We start from the raw sequence: 19,337 nt of genomic DNA, 5'->3' as shown, positions 1-19,337 counted from the left end.
GTTGAACCTAGAGTTAGGAAGATCTGGGTTCAAATCCTGCCTTGGCCACTACTTGTATGACCTTAAAGGAGGTTCAATTTCCTTCAGTCTCAGTTTCCTCATCTATGCATAAGAATAATAATGGCAACTACCTCATGAGGGCCAATTGAGATAATATAGGTAAAGTTCATTGCAAATGTTAATTATTATTGGCTAGTTTTTCTCAGGTATTGATAATCAAATAAATATTACCTTTCCTACTGTGAAGACTATGGTGATCTAACATCCTGTGAATTAATTTCTGTAGTTCTGTTTTGGAAGACACCTAAGCCAAACCTCAGTTCTCTCACCACCACTCAGCTTCTCTCTCTCTCTCTCTTCCTCCATCCCTCCCTCTCTCATATGTACACATGTGTACACATACATATAAACCCACATAGATATGCATATACACATACATGTGTACACACACACACATATATATATACCCACATTCACATGCATACGCATACACTGTATATGTACATCACTGTCATCTCCATCCTTCCAGCATCTTGCTCTAACTCTTCCCTGTGCTTCCACTGTGCCTTCTGGAGCCCCTGTTCTATTGGTAATGGACTAATCTCCATGTTAGACTTGTGCCCTCTGCACAGAAGTTCATGTGCCTTTATTGTACTTTTACTGATATGGGTACATGTTGCTTCCCCTCCTGTAGAACGTGGCCTCCTTAAGGGGAAGGGCAGTTTCATTTCTATCTTTTTACCTGTGCTTCTTTCCTCAGTGCCCAGTGCATAGTAGGCTCTTAATAAATGCTTGCTGAATTGAACTGAATGTAGAGCTTTTCATGCCTTGTGCTAAATAAAGTTGGGCAGACGTGAAGCAAGTTAGATGATTCCCAAGGTCCATTCTAGTTCTAAGACCCCTCTTTGAATTCAGCTCCAGCTACATCATATGTGTTTCATGAATATTATTAGTAACAGCAATGCAGGATGGTTTAGTGGAAAGAACCATGGATTTGGAGTAAAGAAGTCTGGGATCAAATCTGAACTCTGCACAAACCATGTGATTTGGGATAAGTTGTTTACCCTTTCTTGGGCTCAGTTTACTCATCTGTAAACTCTAGAGCTCCTCCTAACTTTAAATTCTGTGATTCAATAGAGGGAGTTTCCCCCATATGGGTTGGCCTTGTTTTTGTTTTGTTTTGTTTTTAATGTGGAAGGCTAATTTAGTTTTGTTTTCTTCTGCTTTGACTAAATTAACCTAATAACTGTCAGCCCTCCACTCCACTTACTACACCAGGTCTCTGAGATAATGCAGCCCTGAAGCATATGGCCAGAGAAGATAGAGACCCTGCTAATGACCAAAGCCATATCATCTGCCTATTCCGCATTAATGTCGCCCTGGTCCCCCACCCCCAGCCCCCAGCCTTTTAGCCCCCCCTCTCCCTCACTGCTTTGTCTTGGCTGTAGAAAAATTTCAAGTCACATGACTCTGCCCTCATCTCCAAAACCCACAGTGAATGAAAACAATACACCATATAGAGTATCTTTAGAAAACCATGTAAATATTTTATAGACTGTACAGTAAATAATGTATATGTTTAGAAAGGCAATGTAAATATTTTATAGACTGCAGAGCAACTGTTAAGACGGGAATGAAATCAGTGTGTTTGGAGAAATAGAGTATGCCTGAGATTGCATGGCCCGATTTCACTGTAGCTAAGTACTGTACAGTTCATAAATCACTGTACACTCCGCATTACCTGGGAGTTAAAGAATTCCAACTTCAAAGTGGGGGACTCCCTTCTATTCCTGCTGCTTTGAAAGAAAGACCTTCACTCCCACCTAACTACTCAATCCTGAGCTTTGAACTATATTAGTGACCAATCCATCCTTCAGGAGAATCTGAACAAGGGCAAGTAGGGGAACTTATCTGGTTCACCCACCACTCATTGGGAGAGCAGTGAGAAAGCTGATCAGGGACAGACATGGAAACCAGCTAATGAGTTCCACATGGAACCAAAGGGCCATATTTATTCAGGTGCCTCAGTATACATCATCTCAGGTTCCTGTCACCCCCTGCTCCTGCATCTTGATTGGTTAATCTGCTCTGTGGTTAAACTCAGGTTTGCTCTGATGCTGGTATAGACCCATTGCTCTCTGCATCCCATTTCATAATCAGTGTGAAATGGGCACAGGTGTGTTTTGTAGGCATGATATCCATAATTACTGATTTAGAACATAAGATACCCAAAGGGCAGGACTGAAATGATAGATTTTTCTAAGATGAATGAAAGACTTAGAATTGAAATTAATGTTGTGTTCTACATTTTAGTGTTGAAAGAGGATTGAAAGAGCATCCAGGAAAATCCCTTCATTTTACAAATGTGATACCAGAGGCCCAGAGAAATCATGTGATTTCTCCTCAAATCAAGCAATTGTTCAAAGTTGTACAAGTAGTGAGTAATGGAGCTGGGATTTGAACCCAAGTCATAGCAATACAGGATCAAAGATTTATACCTGGAAGAGACCTGAGAGGGCATCTAGTCCTACCCTTTTATTACACAGAAAAGGAAACTGAGACCCCCAAAAGTTAAGGATCTTGCCCAAGATTAACCAGTAACAGAATCAGGATTTGCCTTCAGGTCCTCTAACTTCGAAGCCATTACACTATACTTACAATGGAAGTTTCCCAAGAAGAAGGGCAGGGTCCTTGCTGAAGTTCCCAAGTGGCTTTCACACACCTTTGATGTCTTCATGTCTATTCCAGGGCTTGCCAAATCTATTCAATTACTATAGATGATATTATAAGTACTACTATCATTTTGAAGGCATTACAAAGGTGATGTGCCAGAGCACTTTAAAAGCACTTTAGTATGAGGATAGATTGGGAAATGAGTAAGAATACAAGGAATTCAAGTGGCCATACTCACCACATATAATCATCATGAAATATTTATGAAAACCTATTTTATAATGCCCCTGCTACAACAAAAATAAACATCTCCCTTTCCTGAATAGAGTTAATAATAGCTCCCATTTATATAATGCTAAACTTAAATCACTATTCTCATAACAACCTTGTAAGTAAAATTGTTCAAATATGATTTGTCATCCCCATTTTACTGATGGGCAAACTCAGTCAGTAAAGTGCCTTGCTAATAGTCACATGGTCATATGGAATTCACTCCATTTGGTGCATCCCTCTTTTCATTGTTATTTTTAGCTCCTTCTCAGTACCTAGCCTAATCATTCTGTTTGAAATGGATGCAGAAGAACTCTTGTGCTTGAAGGAGCCTTGGGAAGTTGGTGTGGTTCAACAAGTGAATTCATGGTGTATATTTCTTATACCATAAACTTGGCAACATGGCACACCTCATTCCTCCCTTTCTGAGGAACGACTCCTCCTTCACCACAGTGTAAGCAGAGTCCCACAATTCCCCTATCAGAATGGTGCGGTGGAAAGCATGCTGGATGGGCAAAGAGAGAGTGAGTGAATCTAAATCGCTGACCTGCCATTTACTACCTGTGTGACCTTAGGCAAGTAGTTTAATTTTCCTTGTCATCAATTACTTCATCTGGAAAATGAGGAACTCAAACTACATGGCTTTTAAGGGTCCTTACAACTCTAAATTTATGCTTCTATAATCACACAGTTTGACCCCCAAGTCTACTTTGGAAATGTATTCTATGGGCCTAACAGGAAAGGGGCAAACAGCTAAATAGCTCATGTTATAGGATCTCCCAGTTTCTCTCTAATCCCCCAGGATTACATCCTAAAAATCAACACTTCTGCACTTGTCACAGATTCAGCAGGTACTACTGTACCTGAAGAATAGACTAGGGCAAGGGTTTTTGACCTGGGGACCATGAACTTTGATATAAATATTGTGGTAAAAATTATTTGTGGTATAGGCAGCTTTTGAAGGACTTCCACTTTTGGGGGAGAAAAGATTGAACGCTCCCTGAAGGGAGGTTAGAGGGCACTAGTTCTCTCTCTTGGTGTGGTGACTGCTGACCTGGTGGCATGTGCTGGTTCTTGGTCTGGTGGGCTGTTCAGGTGTTTGGTGAGTTTAATTACAGAAAACCCTAAATTCCTTTGAACTAGCTAAATTAGAAATGGCCTGGGCTTTGAATAGGTTAAGTTCAGAGTTAAGAGTATTTATCTGTATTTCTATTTTCCTATTTCCTTATCTTTGATTTTTATTAGTTTCACCTTTGTTCAATTAATTCCCAAGTAATAAAATCTGAACCTTTTGTGAACTAAAGCTTAGAGGCTCCTTTCTTATTGGCCAGGGAGAAATACCTAAAAAGGGCAGTTCAGAGGGGAGGGTTAAACCTAAAAAGTCCCTCATATTTCCAGGACCCCAATATTAAGGCGAGTCACCCAAATAATGCTCTGTATATTAAATTTTGGCCCTCACAATATAAATATGTAAACATATATTTATATCAAAGTTCATGTATATACATACACATATATACACAAAACATACATATATATAACATATATATATAAATAAAATTTGGAAACTGTATAATAGCATTTATTTCCTTTGTAATCCTATGTTATTTATTTTGTACATTTGGAAACATTATTCTGAAAAGAATTTCTTAAACTTCACCATACTGTCAAAGGAGACCATGACACAAACAAAAAGGCCAAAAACCTCTGCTCTCTGGTGGACCAATCCATAACTCAGGTTATCCCAGAGAATCTAGAGGGCTTGAGGTACCATCAGTAGGCTCTAGGTAGCAGCAGATTCAGTAAGAGCTGAGATGCATTAAACTGCATTTCTTCTAGCACCAAAGACTCAGTATAACTAAGATGGTTAAAAGGGAGGAAGAGTGGTGATGGCTGCTAAGGGATAATTAGACAGTCTACAGCTTTTTTGCCCTTTGACCGTTTTATGGGGAACAAGATTATGATCCAGGTAAACTGCTCCTGAGCCCAGAAAGGGCATACAGTCACATTATCTGGGCTTTGCATGAATCTTTCCTGACAAGGCCAACTTGTATGTTGATCCATGGGAAGGTGCCCAGCAATATATATTGTTGTGCTTGTGCTTTCCCTCCCCTCTGATCATCTTGTGCCCTGTTGTTCCACTTGGCCACTGCCTATGGGGAAGGATTATATCAATTTTCTCATGAAGTGCCTGTACTGATGAGGCCAATCCAAAGCATTCCTACATGGACCTCATGCCTGAGACTTCCTCATAAATCTTTGGGTACCCAAGATAGAACAAGGTGGGGGTGTGGGGGATGATTACAAAAGAATTGTCTTTTTTCACCCAGCTTAGCAAGCAACCCTCCCAAACTTCAAAACTTTAAGGGATACTTATACTAACAAATCCACAAAACTCTTTTCTCTCTTCTCTCTCTGTCTCTGTCTCTCTCTGTCTCTCTCTGTGTCTCTATCTCTGTCTTTCTCTTCTTTTTCTCTGTTCTCTGTCCTCCTTCCCTTTCTCAATAGATACATTTTTAAAAACACAATGTAGGGAGCAGCTAGATGGCGCAGTGGATAAAGTACCAGCCCTGGATTCAGGAGGACCTGAGTTCAAATCCTTCCTCAGACACTTGACATTTACTAGCTGTGTGACCCTGGGCGAGTCACTTAACCCTCATTGCCCCCCTCCAAAAAAAACCGCACAATGTATATATTATATGAATACACAAATATGTATACACACTGTAATATCTTTCGTATAAGAACCTTTTTAAATTTATTTTACTGAATCTGTGATTTCATTGGTCCTCTAAGAAGACACCCTCAACCACTGATCCTGTATGAAACTTACCATCTTTGAGAAGTTGTCTGGGGGTAGTGATGGGTCAAGGGACCTGCCCAGAGCCCCACAGCCAGAATGTCAGGGGCAGAACTTAAATTTGGGTCTTCCTGATGCTCAGGGCAGTTCCCTAATCACTATGAAACACTTCCACTTTCCCTACTTTGGCTCTTCAAATGTAGCAAAACTTGGGTTATCCTGAACAGCTGTCTGGTATCCTGTAGCACTTGAATGATTCTTGAAGTAAGTCTTTAAAATTTTGCTTTGGTGGGGACAGCTAGGTGGCGCAGTGGATAAAGCACCGGCCCTCAATTCAGGAGGACCTGAGTTCAAATCCGGCCTCAGACACTTGTGTGACCCTGGGCAAGTCACCTCATCCTTATTGCCCTGCAGAAAAACCAAACAAACAAAATTTGCTTTGGCAGCAAAATTAAAAACAACCAAGGTGCTCATTTTTTTTTATTATTATTTCCTGGGGCGGCTAGGTGGCGCAGTGGATAAAGCACCGGCCCTGGATTCAGGAGTACCTGAGTTCAAATCCGTCCTCAGACACTTACTAGCTGTGTGACCCTGGGCAAGTCACTTAACCCCCATTACCCTGCCAAAAAAAAAATTATTTCCTGACTGCAATAGACAGCTTGCATTTAACTTTGCGTTAACAATCTCCTTTGCCAATATTGCCACAATGAATTCTTTTTAAATAAAGAATTCTATAAACAGAGGCCCCTGTCCATGCCACAGTTAACTCATGGATGATATTGTCTTTCTGTGTAGTAATTATTTAAATGACCTATACAATGTTAAGTGTTAAAGTCAATTCAAGCATTTATTAAGCACTTATGTCCCAAGCACTGAGGATACAAAGGCAACCATTTGAAATGGAGAAAAACAATAAAAAATTAAATATATATATATATATTCATATACACACACACATACACATACATATATAATTATATATATATAAAATATTGTGGGATTATTGCCTTATTAATCAATAAGAAGGAAAACATCCATCAATTTGCAAGTGATCTCTCTGAAAGGCATGCCTTTTCTGCATAGAGTTTAAGAAGGAAAAGAAAAGCAATAGAGTTGGTGGCTCCCTATTTCCTTCAACATAAAGGTCAGACTCCTTTACCTACCTCTGAAGGCCTCCCAAACTCTGATGTCATCTTACTTTCCAACCAATCTCGATCCATGTTTCTTTCATGCTCAGGATGCTCTCCAGCTCTGTCTGTCCTTTCTCACCTTGCAGTTACTCACAATGGCCTAGAACCTCCTTCCTTACCCTCCTTACTTTTTTATTTCTTATCTATTTTTTAAAGTTCATTTAAAATACTAATTATTTTGTGAAGTCAGCTTCCATGACACCCTTTGCCAAAAACACAAAACCAAAAAATGATTTTTTCTGTCCTTTCATGTAGTGTAGTTATCTGTGTTTGTGTCTTCTTCCTACTGGATAATAAGGGAGGGAAAGAACCCTATCTTAGCTAGTCAGTAAGTTGGCACACATTTATTAAGTGCCTGCTATGTATGTCCAGCCACTATGCTAAGTGCCAGGAATATAGAGAAAGGCCAAAATATTCCCTGTCCTCACGGAGCTCACCTTCTAGGGGATCAAAGCTTCCTATTTCTTCCAGTGACCAGTGCAAGCTTCTATATATAATAAAAGTTGATTAAATAATTTTTTAATGAATTATTATTATTATTTTTATTTTTTTAGTGAGGCAATTGGGGTTAAGTGACTTGCCCAGGGTCACACAGCTAGTAAGTGTTAAGTGTCTGAGACCGGATTTGAACTCAGGTCCTCCTGAATCCAGGGCCGGTGCTCTATCCACTGCGCCACCTAGCTGCCTCAAATTAATTTCTTGAAAGAAAAAGAAACATAAAGAAGAAGGCTGAAAGTACCAGAGATTAGCTGTTATTACTTAGCCATGGAGGTTGCTCTGGCGGGAGCAAAGATTTAGAATGGTGATGGAGGATGTGAACAATAAGTATTTTGACAATGGAGAAAACAGCCAAAAAGAGACTGAAGACAGAACATTCTAAGTGGCCTAGGAAATCTGGACCTGGAGTCAAGAAGAACTGAATTCAAGTCCTACCTCAGACATCTATTTACTAGCTGAATGACCCCTGAGCAAGCTACTTAATCTCTGTCTGCCCCCATTTCCTCATCTGTTCCAAGGATAATACCAGAACCTACCTCCCAAAGTTGTTTAGAGTATAAATAAAGATTAGATTTATAAAGTGATTTATGAATCTTAAAGTGCCATATAAATGGTTAGCATTATTATTATCTTGTCACTTTTAAGAAAAGCAAGCAGTTGGCTGTACCTCACTGGCATAGGACATCTCCTTTATGTACACATATTTGCATACATGTGACAGGAGTGAGGCAGGGAAGAAGATCTGATCATCTTTTATACCTCATGAGCCAACCAATATAATCCATAGTCCAAGGGATTGGGGGTGGGGTGGGGTGGAGAAGAGATTTACTCTATAGAGTAGCAGTATGATAAGTTAAGCTATTGAATCATGTGCCAAACACCATTTACATCTGCATGACCAGACACTAAGGCAGGAAACTAAGAAGCACTAATGCAAAGTCAGGAAATGATTTATAGATATCTCAGGTATAGTTCAGTAGTAGTTAATTGATTATCATATGAACTCAGGATAAACTCCTAGCCAAATTCTAGAATGCATCTTCAGAGGGCTATTGCATAGATTTAGAGCTTGAAGTAACCTTCAAAGTCATCAGTCCACCCCCTCTCATTTTCCATATGAAATAGTAAATGAAGCTTAAAGGTAGAATGACTTGCTTAAGGTCATAGTGGTAGTAAACATCAGAGGCAAGATTTGAATCAAAGTCTTCTTACTCAAAAGCAAATGCTCTTTCCAATACAGCACTCCAAATTCCAGAAATGAAAGTGACCACAAAGAGCCATCACTCAGCTTCTTACGAGTATATTTCCTGCAGCAAGAAAAAAATTATGTGTACACAAATATTCATAGCAGAACTATTTGTAATCACAAAAAGTTGGAAGCAAATGGTGTACCCAATGAATGGAACATGGCTAAATAAATTATGGCATATGAATGTAATCAAATACCATTACTTTATAAGGGACAATGGTTACATAGGATTCAAAGAAATCTGGGGAGATGTAGTCAAACAGAAAGAACAACAGAAAGACTACAAATATGTAAATTAAGACAACTTTAAATTATAACAAAATTCAAATGAAAAACAATGGACAATGATGGTACTTATGTATTGTGGCACACATTGTTTTCTAGTTGGCTGGTGACACCATTTGGGGTTTTCCTGACAAAGATACTGGAGTAGTTCACCATTCCTTCTCCAGCTCATTTTACAGTGAGGAAATCAAGACAAACAGGGTTAAATGACTTACCCAGAGTCACACAGCTAACAAGTATCTGAGGCAGAATTTGAACTCGGGTCTTTCTGAGTCCAGGCCCAGAGTTCTACCCACTTTGCTACCTAGCTGCAACTTCTTTTAATAAATAATAAACTACTAAAATATAACATCATAGGTACTATCTGTTGTAATCACTTTTATACTTTCTTAACTGTTTTGGGTATTGTACATTATGACAGGTATAATTGTGAGTGAGATTGGATTTCTATATTGTGTCAAAACAAAATTTATCAATAAAAAGGGACAAGTCATGCCAGATGAGCTACATTTCCTTTAAAAAAAAAAAGATTGCTAGAATGGGGGATTCAATAGATATCATTTGTCATTCAATCAACAAGTATTTTGGAGGTACCTACAATGTGCCCAGCACTGGGTTAGGAAGCAAGGATACAAATACAAATAATAAACAATTCTTACTCTCAAGAATGTATCTATAGGGGGCAGCTAGGTGGCACAGTGAATAAAGCACTGGCCCTGGATTCAGGAGGACCTGAGTTCAAATTTGGCCTCAGACACTTGATACTTACTAGCTGTGTGATGCTGGGCAAGTCTCTTAACTCTCATTGCCCCTCAAAGAAAGAAAAGAAAAGAAAAGAATTTATCTATATTTGAGCAAAGCATTTAACAAAGTCTCACGCTATTCTTGTGGACAAGATGGAGAGGCATATACTATAGAATAGCACATTTATAACTATTTGGCCAGACCTCTAAAGACACTCTCAAATGGAGTGCTTCAAGGATCTCTCCTTTGTCCTATTCTCTTTAACATGTTTACTCAATAAAATGGATAGAGGAATGAATAGATGACAAGCTGATCATATTTGTGACTAACACAAAGTCCTGCTGGATAGTTAACACAATATATGATAGACATGGGACCCAAAGAGATCTTGACAAGCTAGAGCACTGCACGAAATCTCACAAGATATCCTTATACACCATGACTTTCTCCATCACAGTTTTGATGTATAGCAGGTTGGCAAAAGAAATTAAATGGGAATTTGGGGAGAGTGTCGCAGAAGCCACAGACGACATGCAAAGGCCATCAGATGGCACAGAGCCTATGACAAAATACCTAACCTACATTTTACAATAAGAAAATACTGTAAAGACCTCATAGAAGAAAAAGAAAAAATTCATACTTCTTTGGTATGAAGGGAAGACCAAAATTTTTTACATGGATTTTCCAGTGGTATACATGGTACCACTAACACTCATGATGTGGAATAGATAACTGTATGATGGAGTAGAATTTGAAACTAAGTTTCAAAAGAACAATTTCACAAGTAAAAGAAGAGGCATGACTAGGTAGCAGTTAATCTGAAAAAGATATATGATTTGGGGGCAGCCAGGTGGCAAAGTGATAAAGCACCGACCCTGGATTCAGGAGGAACTGAGTTCAAATCTGACCTCAGACACTTGACACTTACTAGCTGTGGGGCCCTGGGCAAGTCACTTAACCTTCATTGCCCTTAAAAAAAAACAAACAAAAAAACCCCAAAAACGCTATGATTTTTTGTAGACTGTAGGCTCAGTAGGTTAAGAGTATGTTAGGCAGCAAAGAAAGGTCACACAATTATAAGCATATTCCCATAAAGAGTGTATCCAAGACTAGTTCTGCTGTAAAAATGGTTCTGTTTTATCTGCCCTGAGGGAGTCATAGATTCATTTCTGGTGATTCATTATATCACATTTGGTCAAGAACACATAAGATCAAGAGAATCTCATATGAGGCAAGCATGAGAGTGGAGATGTTTGGATTCATGCCATATAAGAATTGGTTGATGGAACAGGAGACATTTGACCTGGAAAAGAGCTAACTTAGAGAGGAACCAGAGGGCAGAACCAGGAACTGTGTATAAGAGTTACAATTAGGTTGATTAAGGCTTAATGCAAAAATAAATTTAAAATCCTAAAACAAACAAACAAACAAAACTTCTACTTAAGCAGAGCAATTCCAAATCGGAATGGATTGCCCCAGGAAGGAGTGGGTCACTGGAAGTCTTCACGTAAAGGCTGGGCAACCACTTTTTATGGATATTGTAAGACACATGTTGAGCTTGGTCACCATTGAGATTTCTCTCAACTCTGTAAGTAGGACATCTGAAATCCAGAGAAAAACCCAAGAAGGTTGATTTAGCAATTAAGTTTAGTCATCTCTCCCAAACTCTTATCAGAAGTGTCAATGGATAACATGGTTAGTTGACTTGTTTTCTTTCTTGCTCCCTCTGAACTTTCTGTTGGTTACTAATAAGTAGTGAAATAGCCAATAGACAATTAGGCTAAGAAGGAAGTGAAAAAGAAAATTAATCTAATAATATGATTGTTTGCTTTTTTGGTCCAACATGTCTCATTTTCTTCATAAATTTCAAAACAAAACAATCAACAAGCATGCATTCCTCACCAACTGTGAGCAGAAAACTGTGACAAATTCTGAGGAAGAAAACAAAGTTTATATAAGGCATAGCCCAGACTTATGAGAAGCAATCAAGAAGTGGAGATAAACTATCAAAAGAAGCATCTGTAACATACATTATCAAATAGTAAATGTATTAGAGGGTTTCAAAACAAAATGCTATATAAAAGTTTTACTAACTAGAAGAATCAGAAATAGCTTCCTAAAGGACATAGCATTTAAATCAGACTTTAAAGGATGGGTAGAGGGGCAGCTAGATGGCGCAGTGGATAAAACACTGGCCCTGGATTCAGGAGTACCTGAGTTCAAATCCGGCCTCAGACACAATACTTACTAGCTGTGTGACCCTGGGCAAGTCACTTAACCCCAATTGCCTCACAAAAAAAAAAAAAAAAAAAAAAAAAAGAATGGGTAGGAAATCAACAAATAAAGTGAGGGAGGAAATGCATTCCAGAAATAAAGATGGATTTGGCAAAAACATGAGAGTGTAATTTGTATTCAGAGGGCAGAGATTTTGTGAGATCATAGAGTGTATAGTAAAGAGTCCTATGAGATAAAGGTAGGTAGTACCATGTTGTAGAGAGCCTATACCAGACTGAGGAATTTGAATTGTACTCAAGGTAACAGGAAGCCACTGAAGATTTTGGGCCAGAGGAATGAAGGTCTCTCCAAAGAAATCTACTGCTTTATAATTAATATGTGAAGTAATGCTACGACAGAATTTTAGAACTAGAAGGTTGTTTTGGTTTGTTGGCATCTGAGAAATCACTCTCTAATTTCACTTCATGTAATAGCCTGCTCCTCTCTGCCATCCTCTTACCTGGGCACTCACTCTCACAAAGCCAGCTGGGCTGCAGAGGGGACTGACTCCCCCATCTTGCCCAGGATGGGGACACACTAGCCCTGTGAGGTAGTTGCTGCCACTGCTTCTCCAGCTTGATGACTTTGTTGTTTCCTGCCAGAAGTTACTTCAGAGGTCAGCCAGTCAATTTGTTTATTTACCAGATGGAGAAGCTGAGGCTCAGAGAGATGGCAGGACTTGTTCAACGTTATATGGATAGTTAGGGGCAGAGTCATGTCCAGATCTCAAGTTGTCTGAATAGCAAAACTCAGTATTCTGTTTTCTTTGTTGGTTTGCTTTTCAGCCCAATGTTTCCCTAGATTATATCCAAACCATCCCAGGAGATAAACACCTGTTGTATTGTTGAAGACAAGAAGAATAAGGCATCTCAAAACTTCTCTAAGTGGTCCAGGCAAATTTTTCCCATCCCTCTTTACTGCCAGGAAATGCTTCCTATCCTAGTTCTGCCACTTGCTATGTATGTGACCCCTGGCAAATCACTTAAACTCTCTGGGCCTCCGTTTCCCCATATATAAAATGAAAGAGTTGGACTAAATTGATGGGGATCCCTAAACCATGCATAAGGATCACTGAGGGCCACATATTTATCCACAGTTTTAAAACAATATTATTTATATTTTATAGTATTTTATTTTGTTAAATATTTATAGATTATATTTCCATCTGATTTAGGCCTTATTCAAGTATATTGTGGGCCCCATGCAGTCCACAGGTCACATGTTTGACACCTACAGACTAGATAACTCTGGAAGTATATTCTAAATTTAAATCTAAATAATTAGATTGAGAGCACCTTGAGAGCAAGGATGGTGTTTTACTTTTTTGTGTAACTCTAACACTTAACACAGTGCTTCACACATAGTAGGTACTGAATAAATGTTTAGTAATTGACTGAGCCTATGACTTTATGAACCTAGAATCATCTTGCTGTGGTTTTAGTTTTTTTCACCCTTTTCTCCGCATCCTAAGTGAGGTGAAATAATAGTTTTTATTTCAATAGGGTTTTACAGTTTTACAAAGCACTTTTTTCATAATAACTCTTAGAGGTAAGGAACACAAATATTAACTCTCCCATTTTACAGATAAAGAAGGTGGACTTCCTTAAGGCCACCCATCTAGTGAATATCAGAATCAGAATCCAGGTTTCTTCAACTGTAGTGGTTTTTCTACAATTCCACAGTAGCAGAAGTTAACATTTCCTACAGAAGGATTCCTCCAATTCTTGTTGATTGATCATTAATAAACTACCCCTCCTCTGAGCAATATACTTTGTAAACCTTAAGGCATTTTATAAATGTTGGCTATTATTATTTAAGGTTCTCTAATTAAAGGTAGGTATCATTGAAGACAAATGATTGAAAAGGGAGATGAACTGTTCAAGTAATAAGAATGAGGGATAACAGATAGATGACCTGAACTGCCTAGCCAGTATCTACATAACATGGAAGCAAATAGAAAAAGGCCTTTATAGGATTATGCTTTAAGGTGAATTGGTCAAAAAGCAAGGACAAGGAGCAGCAAGGTGGCACAGTCGATAAAGCACCTGAGTTCAAATCTGGCCTCAGACACTTGACAGTAGCTGTGTGACCCTGGGCAAGTCACTTAACCCTCATTCCCCCCCCCAAAAAAAAGAAAAAGATATTATAAAAAACAAGGACAAGAAATGGATGGGATGAGAAATCATGGATGGGTGTTGATTCCCACTAATTTATGCAGAGCCCATAAAGATGAGGCCATAGACTTCTTTAAGTCTTTGGATGTTACAAAATTTCAAAATATACAGAACCATTTTAGGTTTTCGCAATCTTAATAGTCTAAGAGAAAATAGCTCCTTAAATTCACATCTCCAGTAGACTCGGTTACTGTATACACGCCTCACTCTGTATATTGTTCCTAAAGAATTGGGTTTCCTCTGTCGTGCGGGTGTTTCTGTTTCCATCAGACATCTTCTGGTTTGAGTTTGCTTTGCTTGTAGGAATGTCAGTGTTAAAGAAGGGAGAGCCGTCCTCTGACAATAATCAGCATTCTCCGAGTAAACAAAATGGACTCTACAGGCCTTAATTCTAAGAATTAGTTAAGAAGAACTTTCAAATGAGTTACACGCGGGCAAGGGCAGAAATAAATGGCTTTAAATGGGTACAGATGTTTTCCCCACATATCACAAAAGGTATCAATTCATAAGATGAATTCTGGCAATGGAATGTCCCCTTGGCTTTTAGGGCTCTGCTAGCAAAATGCACAAAGCAATCAACATACTAACATTTAAATATGCTTCTGATGCAGCTGTACTCTTATACCAGTTTCTATTAGGTGGGCTATTTTGCATACTGATAGAACATGCCAAAATGGTTGTTTCACTAGTGTTCTAGCAGTGAACCTAAAAACATTCAGACTATTTTAAATGGATGAACCTTAACTGTTGTCAGCCATAGTCATTTAAATTGTATCACAAAAGAGTAAGACATAATAAAATCATAATAGATGACATTTATATAGTGTTTTAAGGTTTACAAAGAGTTTCTCATTTAATCCCCACTACAACCCTGTAAGGTAGATTTTATGGATATTATTCCCATTTTATAGATAAAGAAACTGAGCCTTGAAGAGATTGAGTAATTTCCCCCCATGATCATAGAGCTCAAACTCATTCTCTCCTGACTCCATTCCCTGCAAGCATTCCATGGTGGCTTGCTTCCATTTGTACATGACATTCATCTTCTATTTATATGCCTTTGTACAAGGTATCACCATGCAGAGTACTGTGCTGGATCTGGGATCATAAAAAATCATATGTTTTAGGTCAGTAAAGGACCATAAAGATCATCTAGCCCAAAATTATCATTTTACAGAAGAGGAAACTGAGACCTATTTTAGAGATAAGGAAACTGAAAAGTGAATTAAGTCTCCAAAGGTCACCCACTTAAGCCTAGAATTTGATAGCATTAGTGCTCTATATGGTATAGTAGAAAGGTCACTGGATTTGGAATCAGAAGGAACAAGTTTGACTCTCTCTTCTCTGTTACCATCACCTACAGCCTATCTGGGTGAGTTCCCTAATCTGCAAAGAAAGGGATGAAACCAGATGATCTTTAGGAGAGATAAAATAGATCTATATTAGCTGTTAGGTGAGAGATCATCCAGCAAAGTATTGATGGGAAGATGGGAGGAGTAATGGTGGTTGGTAAGTACTTACTCAGGAGTATCAAGGAAGTTATTTCATTGACCTGGTAACAATATAGAGGACTCTATATAGAGGCCTATTGTCTTCCTAGGGCATACATCCAAGACAGCTTAGTCACCTCCCAAGATTTATCAAGATGGGTTACTACTATGCACTCCTAGTGATTCACCTAAACACAAATGATCCTGCCAGAAGGAACCTAGAAACAATTGCCAAAGATTATGAAGTGTTAGGCAAGAAACTGAAGACAATAGGGACACAGGTGGTGTTTTCATGACTGCTGCACGTGAACATAAGGGATGCAGAAGAGAAAAAACTGATTGGGAAAATGAACAGATGCTTAACAAAGTTTAAACAGCTATCCAACCCTAGTTTCTCTTCTGACTTTCAATCCTGCATCACCAGTTGCTAATTGGACATCTCCAACTGGATGTGCTATAGGCAACTCGAACACAAAATATTTTTAAAAGAAGCCATTTGGGGGCAGCTAGGTGGTGCAGTGGATAGAGCACTGGCCTTGGATTCAGGAGGACCTGAGTTCAAATCTGGCCTCAGACACTTGACACTTCCTAGCTGTGTGAACCTGGGCAAGTCACTTAACCCTCATTGCCCTGAAAAAAAAATAGAAGCCATTTTCTTTTACCTTCTCCCCTCCAAAAACTTCTACTCTTTCTACCTTCCCTATTTCTATTGAGAGCACCACCAGCTTTCCAGTTACTGTGTTTGACAATGCATCCCAATCTCTCCCTCATTCCTCATAGCCAGTCAGTCTCTAAGTCTTGCTGATTCTAATTCCACAATAATTCTTATTTTTATCCTATTCTTTGCACTTATATGGCCCCTATCCTTTTTTTTGAACTAATCATTTCTCACCTGGTCTTTTGCAATAGCCTCTTGATGGATCTCCCTCAACTCTAATACCTTCCCTCTCCGGTCTAGCTGTCAAAACTACCAAAATGCTATTTCTAAAGCACTGTTTTCATCAATTTACTTCCTTTTTCAAGAAGCCCCAATAATCTTTATTCTCTCTGGGGTAAAATATAAATTTCTTTAGTTGGTATTTTTAAAAAATCCATGACAAGTTGACTGCTGCCCACCTTTTGAGGCTTATTGCATATTTCTCTCCTCTATACATTACATTCCAGCCAAATGGCCTACTTGTGATTCCCTATACATTATATTCATCTTCTCTTTATGTACCTTTGTACAAGGTATCACCATGTCTGGAATACATTCTCTCCTCAACTCTCTGTCTTTTCCTTTAGAGCTCACCTGAAGTGCTACCTCCAAAGGAAGAATTCTGATTCCCCTCATATGCTATTACCATTTCCCCCACCTCAGAAATTACTTTTCTGTATTCATGCCACTTTCCCCAGTAAATATTTTATTTCTTTTCTTTGTATCCTCAGGATCTAGCATAGTGCCTTGAACATAGTAAACTCATCATTAATGCTTTGTGGGAGAACAGAATTCTAATAGTGCAGAAGAAGGATAGATAGGATTGTACAAGAGAAGTCAGGCCAAGGATAGGCAGCTCTCAAGAATGAAATCCTGAAGACGAACAGGGAAATGATTTTGATAAAGTGGAAAAATGAGAGTTGTTTGGAGAAACAAACATATATGAACAAGAACATAGATAGAAAGAAGGGAAGATAATGGATGATAGATATAAAAGCATGTCTCAGTCCTCTAAGAATAATGCCAGGAGTATTAATAATCAGAATGTGCTAGTGAGAAAAGCTAAAGACAAAAAAAAGATATTGTTTTGTTTTGTTAGATTGGAGGGGAACAAAGGATAGGACAACCATTCATAAGGGATGGGACAATAAAAGCTAACAATAGACTGCTCTATTCTTTTTTTTTTTTTTTTTGGTGAGGCAATTGGGGTTAAGTGACTTGCCCAGGGTCACACAGCTAGTAAGTGTCAAGTGTCTGAGGTCAGACTTGAACTCAGGTCCTCCTGAATCCAGGGCCGGTGTTCTATCCACTGAGCCACCCAGCTGCCCCTGTGCCACCCAGCTGCCCCAGACTGCTCTATTCTTATATTATTTGAATCTTCTCTGCCAAATAAAGAGTACCTTTGTACTGGAAAGGACCAAAAAAAATACTAATAGGAAGTTGATACTTAAGATACAGAGAGAGATAGTACGAAATCACCTATCTGACCTTGATGAATTAAAACTACCTTGTGTAGATGAATTACATCCTTGGGGACTGCAGTAATTGGAAACTATGATTACATGACCATTGTCTATGATATTTGAAAGGCGTATAATCCCAAAGCAGAAATTTCTAATATCACTTCCTTTTAGAAAACAGCAGAAGAGGAGAGGTACCACAAAACCAGAGAAGAGAAAATGCTTCTGTGTCAGAGAAATAAAGAAACTGAAGTATGTTATCCATAGGTAATGTACCTCAATTCTTAGTAAAATTCTAAAACAGATTAAAATCTTGTTAGTAACCATTTAAAAACTGTCATGGTGATAACCAATAAGGATTCACCAAGAACAGGTTGTGCCATGTAACCTTACTTCCTTTTTTCAACAGGGTTATTAAACTGGTAGATCAGGGTAATGTTGTAAATATAGTTTGTTCTAGAATTTAGCAAAGCATTTGATGAAGAACCTCATGATATTCTTGTTGAACAGATGGAGAAATGTGGGATAGATGATAATACAATTAAGTTAATTCAGAACTGGTTGAATCCCTGAATTCAAAGTGTACCCATTGATGGCTCAATGACATCTTGAAATGAATGGATTGCTCCAGGGATCTATGCTCTCTAATGTTTGTGTCAGTGACTTGGATTAAAGGTATAGATTTTTTTAAAAAGCCTTGACAAGCCAACTCCTGCCTAGCTTTCAAGGCCTATTGCATATTTCTTTCCTTTTTACATCATGTTCCAGCCGAATGGCCTACTTGTCCCTGATATTCCATTTTTAATCTATGTGACTTTGTACAAGGTGTATTCCTCGCATACCTGTATAGTTGTGTGCTTCCTATAAAGGAAGTATGTACCTATATAGGTAGGTAGGTACTCACAAGAATTAATAACATGCTTTTCAAATATATAAATGACACTAAGCTGAGAGGGGCAGCTAATACATTGAATGACAGAGACAGGATCTAAGATGTTATCTTGACAGGCTAGGACATTAGGTTGAATCTAATAAGAGGAAATTTAGTAAGGATGAATTTAAAGTTTTCTACTAGGATTTGAAAAAATCAACTTTACTAGTACAAGATGAAGCAAGTATGGTTAAACACTAAAACAAGAAGTTTTGGTTCACTACTAGCGTAATATAATTCAATAATGTACTATAGTAAGCAAAAAAGGCTAAGAGGTTAGGCCATATTCAGAGGCATAATTTCTAGGAATAAAGAGGTGACATTGGTCAGACCCAGCTGGGGTATTCTGTTCAGTGCTTGGCTGACAGTTTATGAAGGGCATCAATTAACTTAAGAGCAACTAGAAGAGGGAAAATGAGGAGAAGGGCAATGAGGTCATTTAAGGATCAGTTGAAGGAACCAGGAATGTTTGGCCTAGAGAAGACAGGATGGCTATAATAACTGCCTTCAAGCATTTGAAGAGCTGCATACACAAGAGAGATCTGGCTTGTTCTGTTCAACCCCACACATGAGAACCAGAATTAATAGAGAGAAGTCTCAAA

The sequence above is a fragment of the Dromiciops gliroides genome, chromosome 1 (assembly GCF_019393635.1).
Source record: "Dromiciops gliroides isolate mDroGli1 chromosome 1, mDroGli1.pri, whole genome shotgun sequence".
NCBI lineage: Eukaryota > Metazoa > Chordata > Mammalia > Microbiotheria > Microbiotheriidae > Dromiciops > Dromiciops gliroides.
This window is presented reverse-complemented; position numbering follows the sequence as displayed.